The sequence below is a fragment of the Petaurus breviceps genome, unplaced genomic scaffold (assembly GCF_028583685.1).
Source record: "Petaurus breviceps papuanus isolate PSGF00001 unplaced genomic scaffold, PetGlider_PUasm1.0 90865, whole genome shotgun sequence".
NCBI lineage: Eukaryota > Metazoa > Chordata > Mammalia > Diprotodontia > Petauridae > Petaurus > Petaurus breviceps.
This window is the reverse complement of record NW_027187367.1, coordinates 10,298,052-10,304,274: the sequence shown is the minus strand read 5'-3', so window position 1 is coordinate 10,304,274 and position 6,223 is coordinate 10,298,052. Positions and strand designations below refer to the sequence as shown.

At 38.6% G+C, this 6,223-nt stretch overlaps 1 pseudogene; it reads left to right on the top strand.

Moving 5' to 3' along the window:
• Positions 1 to 2,706: 2,706 nt before the first annotated feature.
• LOC138150316 (large ribosomal subunit protein eL39-like) lies at positions 2,707 to 3,353 on the top strand (annotated as a pseudogene).
• Positions 3,354 to 6,223: the final 2,870 nt, after the last annotated feature.

The window sequence follows — 6,223 nt, the reverse complement described above, 5'->3', positions numbered from 1 at the left end:
GAATTTACCCAATTGTCACCTGAATTCAAAAGTAGGCAGCTCTCAGATCCTTGTCCAGTTCCATATTGAAGCTCACAGGGTCCAGTCCACCTCTAGTCCTGTTTCTGGGAAGACAAAGCTTAACAAAGCCACAATAACATTCATAAACATTGCCAGCACCATCATCAATTCACTATATGCCTGTGAAATCAACACAGATCCACCTTCTGAGAACTCAACACAATATCCGAGACAGCCCTGTCTGATTATGGGCAGCTTAAATTATTAGGAAGCTTTTCCTTACATTTTTGTTAGATCCACCTTTTCTGTAATTTCTGCCTATAGCTTCTGGTTTTGACCTAAAAGAATAAACAGAGCAAGACTAACCCTTCTTGAATCTGACCGTCCTTTAAATACTTGAAGATCAGCATCAAATTTTCTTCCTAAAGCTTCTCTTGTCCATGATAAAAAAAAAACACCTCTCATTCTTATTGCTATCCTCATATTCCATGGTCTCCAGTTCCCACCCTGCCAATGGCTCCTATGGGCTTTTTGGCAACTTGGTCACCTTCCTCTGCTCCTTTTTAGTATTTCCTAAAATGTGGTACTCAGATATGAATCTGAGGGTCTAGTTGTGGTCTCTCCATGACAGAGTATAGCAGACCTATCTATGCCCTCTTTCATTCAGAACACTATGACTCCATGTCACAATGTTAACTCATCTCAAGCTTGAAGTCCACTAAAACCCTCATCTTTTTTCACACAAGTTGTTGTCTGGTCATGCCTTCAATGTACAGCATTTGTAAGGTTAATTTTTTACAACTACATAAGACTTCACATTGTTCCCTATTAAATTTCATCTTATTGGGTTTAGCTGATCCTATTGATGTTATCAATAATTATCCTATTGAGAACTATCAGGATATCGATTCCGTAATCCAACAAGGTAGTGAAAATTGTCAGTTTTGTGTCATGTGCAAGTCTGATAAGTATAAGTCATCAATAAAAATATTCCATAACATAAGGCCAAGCATTGATCCCTGGGACACTTCACTAGACACTTCACTCCTAGTTGACATAGTGCCCATGATGCCAACTTTGGGGGTTTGATCACTCAACTATTTTCAAATTCACCTAACTGTACTATCACCTAGTCTACATCTTGGATACAAGTGATACAAGGATACCACCTCCACAAGACATTTTGTCAAATGCTTCACTAAAATCTAGGTATTGGGTGTCTATTGAATTATTCTGATCTACCAGTCTAGCAATCATATATTAAAAGAAAATGGGGCTAGTCTGGCATACCTACTTTTTTTGTGTGGACCAGCTCTCTGTATTCAACTACTTTCCCCTTTTAAATGTTCAGAAATCATCTCTTTAAAAATACATAATCCTCAGTCCAAGGCCTCCAAGTCTTGAATTCACAGAAAGTAGGTCCAATTTTTAAGGTTATTCTAAAAGATTTTTTTTTTCTTTTTTGGCTCATTATGCCCCACCCATACACCCAAAGTGTACCTAGGAAATCTCAGGAGCTCTAGAGCTCTACAAATGGTGGTAATGGAGGTACTAACTCCCATACTGGTCCTGAAAATGATATGTATTTTGTCAGGTACATAGCTAGGAACTGGACCTGTGATTTCATTCATATAGAGAATTCATGGATAAGAAAATTCTCTGCACTCTATAGTCTTACAGAGGTGCCAAGAGCCTAGAGATTTAAAGGAACCTCAGTGGCCATGCCCAAAAAGACCCTCTTCTCTGAGGGGCTTCTAGACTGAGATAAGCCACCTCCTACCTACTCATTAGGCTTTACAACCAGACAATGAGGTTTGGGCCAGAACACTGTCAAGCTTCAAAAACTTCTGGAAAAACTGGAAAACAATATGGCAGAAATTAGATATAGACCAACATCTTATACTATATACCAAGTTAAGATCAAAATGGGTATATGATTTTGGATGGTGATGCCATAAGCAAATTAAGGAGCGAGGAATAGTTTGCCTATTAGATCTATTAAAGAATGGAAGAATTCATAACCAAACAAGAGATAGAAAACATTACCAGAGGTAAAGTGAATAATTTTAATTATGTTAAACTAAAGAGGTTTAACAAAACCAATTTAACGAATATTGGAAGAAAAGTAGAGAGCAAGTGTCTCTGATAAAGACCTCATTCATCAAATCAGAGAACCGAGTCAAATTTATAGGAATACAAGTCATTCCCCAATTGATAAATGAGCAAAGGATATGAACAGGCAGTTTTCAAATAAAGAAATTGAAGCTATCCATAGTCATATGAAAAAAATGCTCTAAATCACTGTTGATGAGAGAAATGCAAATTAAAACAACTTAAGGTGCCACATCACACCTATCAGATTGGCTAATATGACAAAAAATAAAAATGATAAATTTGGAGAGGATGTAGAAAAATTGGGACACTAATGCACTGTTTATTGGTAGAGTTGTGAGCTGATCCAACCATTCTGGAGAGCAAATTGGAACTATACCCAAAGGGCTATAAAACTACACATACCTTTTGACTCAGTAATACCACTACTAGGTCTGTATCCCAAGGAGGAAAAAAAAGGGGTAAAGGACCTATTTGTACTAAAGATAGTTATAACAGCTTTTTTTGAGGTGGCAAAAATTGGAAATTGATGGCATGCCCATCTGTTGGGGAATGACTGAACATGTATATGATTGTAATGGAATACTATTTTACTATTTAAAAATTATGAGTTTGCTTTTTTCGCCCATCCAGCCATCGTGGTGGAAGCTCAGCTGTCATCCTATCATCATGTCCTCTCATAAAACATTTAGAATGAAGAGGTTCCTGGCCAAGAAACAGAAGCAGAATCGTCCCATCCCGAAATGGATTTGAATGAAAACTGGTAACAAGATCAGGTACAATTCAAAAAGAAGACACTGGAGAAGGACCAAGCTCGGATTATAAAGAACGGCGAATGGCCAGCACAATGAAAGACATTCAGCACCAAGACCGCCTCCGACCCCCTTACCATGGCATCCTTCCATTCATCAATCCATCCACCCATCATTCATCCATCAATCACTCAGTCACCTCATTGTCCCCAATAAGAAGAAAATGCCACTGTTGCCCTCCATTTGGGAAACTCTCTGCCAAGATGCAGACATCAAAAAAAGGCTCCAACAAACTGTTAAAATTGTCTTGCCCTTAAATGTTTTCATAAATTTCATCCATGAGTTTGGGTATCATGTGTTGTGATATAGTTTAAATTACTGTTATCTGCATCTCTGTAGCATTTGTATGTTTGAGGTTATGCTTAAAAGGCAGAGATCATAACGAAACAAGTTACTCCTGTCAAAAAGAACCAAGCTCTAGCCCTGCCTTAAACAAGCCATCACAATAACCTCTCTGTGTTTTGTTTTGTGTTTTAAGGAGTTATAAGAGAGCACCTACCTCACAGGGTTGTTGTGGGGGATCTTAAGATTTGCAAGCCTTCAGTGTAAGCCACCAGTGCTGCTAATCCGGAGCTGTCTCAGCCAGATTATGTGCAGCTGACTGTTAGATTATCAAACTCACAGTCAGAGGAGTAACCTGTTGACTCCCTGCTTATTTCATACAATAAGCCGTCTTTGTTCCTTGTTGGGAGGTGGTAAATTTAAGTGTTGGCAACTTCTCAGTTGTTGGTTATTTGTGTGTTCGGGAAAGCCCAACCTTTTGTTAGGAACTAGACCTGGGCTGGGTGAATGGCTTCACAGTTTTCTGAAGATTCAATTCTGCTAATAAAGGACTTCTACAAAAAAATGATGAGTTTGATAATCTTAGAAAAACATGGAAAGACTTACATGAACTGATGCAAAGTGGAGTGAGTAGAACCAGGAGAACCACTGTTCATACTGTACACAGTAACAACAATACTATAGTATCATGTCATATTACATGAATTATATTATATCATATCATATTTATCGTATCATATTATAATATTATATTGTATTATGTTACATTATATTGTATTGTAATGTATTGTATTATACATCAAGTACAATGATCAGCTGGGAATGACAGCTATTTTCAGCAGTACAATGATCCAAAACAATTCCAAAGGACTCATGATGAAAAATGCTGTCCACATCCAGAGAAAGAACTGATGGAGTTTGAATGCAGATCAAAATATACTATTTTCACTTTTTTGTGTTTTTTTTCTTTTGTTCTGTGTTTCTTTCACAACATGGCTAATATGGAAATATGTTTTGTATAATTACACATGTATAACCTATATTAAATTGCTTACTGTCTCAAGGAGAAGGGAGATATAAAAGAGGGAGAGAGAAAATTTGGAACTCAAATTTTTTAAAATGAATGTTAAAAATTGTCTTCACATGTTATTGGGAAAAAATAAAATAATTTTTTTAAGCAGACTTGCCCCAATTCAGAGCAACATGGTTAAGCAAGCAATTGAGAGCTGGATCCACAAAAATCCTTGACCTTGAACCTTTTAATCAACTCTCTTCATTTGCCAACCTTGCTGTTATTCTACCTGAACTCATTCCCCAGTGGTTAATATATTCCCACCCCTTCATACTCTTCCCATCTCTGGGATGCCAAACACCCAGTTGCTGAAGGACAAACTTCTTTCCCCAACCTCAGCTATCTGCTCCCTCATTTCTATCTCCTAAACCCAACCCCTTTTTGTCCCACTCCAGATCTAGTTACTTCTTCCACTGTGTCCTTTAGAATGCCTTGCTGTAGAGGTTTCATCTTAAACCTATTCCTTTCTCAGTCCTCTAATCTGTTAGCACTCACTCGGACTTGGCTCTCTCCTGGTGATACTACTTCCTTTCCCTCTCTCCAGTACTGGTTGCATTTTCACTTATATTCCCTGACTCAGTGGTTTTGGTGGTAGAGTCAGAAGAGTCCTCACCACCACCACATCCATTAACACTTCCAACTTCTCCCTTTAGCACCCTTGGCAAACCCTCTTCCCATGAGATTCATTCAATTCGAATTTGTCACCCAATCCAGATTCTGGTAGCTGTTATCTGCCCAAATTCCAAGATATTCTCAATTAATTCAGGTCCTGGATCCTAGATTTCCTCTCCACCCCAACTCTTTTCCTCATTCTAGAGAATGTGTGTGTGTGTGTGTGTGTGTGTGTGTAAGTGAGTGAGCACATGTGTGCAGTAGGGAAAATATATGCATACCCACATAATCTATATACTCACATACACATACATATACATATATGTAGAGATAGATAGAAATCTAGATGGGCAGACAGATTATTCTAACTTGCTAGTTCTTCAGCCAACTTAATTCCTACTCCTGAATGCCACCTCAGCTATACACATGCTTTCTACCCTGTTTGAATGTAAGTTTCTTGAGTGCAAAGACTGTTTTGTTTTCTTTATGAAAGGTGAGGTTGAAATCACCCCACCAAATTTTTGTCTTGATGCCTTAAGTGGGTGAGAAAATTTGAATGTTATCAGTTAATCATAGGCTTAAAATAAAGCACAAAAAGTTTTTAAAAGTCATTGGATGAAATGAAATTATTCCAGACAGGAAATTCATTCCAACAGGCTTAGTTAGAGCTTTCATCACATCCTCCACATCCCACATAAAAACATTAAGTTAGCTGGCATCAAGGAATTCTATAAAGTGGAGTAGGTATTATATTTTAGCTAAAATCTTGAGAAGGAACTACCTGGAGAATGAGGTTAAGGAGGAGCCACCTTTGGCCAGAGGAAGACCTTGCAAACTTCAAAGAGTCTGGAGGTTTGGGGATTTCCCACCTTTCCACCAGCATCCAAGCATCCTTCCCCTCCCCTTGCTCCCAGGGACAGCAGCAGCTAGTGACAATGTCTTCATCGGGAGTCAAGGGCAGAGGATACAGATTCGCCATGTTTGAGGGGAATTTCTGGGACACCTCACATTTTGGAGAAAGTGACCTTTAACTATCAGACGTTATGAGTTACTCCTTTGCCACATGTAGACTAAGCTTGAGCCCACATTCTCCTGGACATTTTATTTGTGGGAGAAAGTATCCCAGACTTTTGGAGGGATGTTTTGCATAGTCTCTTTACTATACCACCTTAATGAATGAACACACCTTTCTAAAAGCCACTTAAGGCTGACTGACTGATTCTTAACTGCTAATCTTGTGGGGAAGCACACCAGGGACGGTTCAAGCTGATGGCATTAGAGAATCACTTCCGACTCCTAAGGGATTCCCCAAGCACTCAGAGTGGGAGATTTT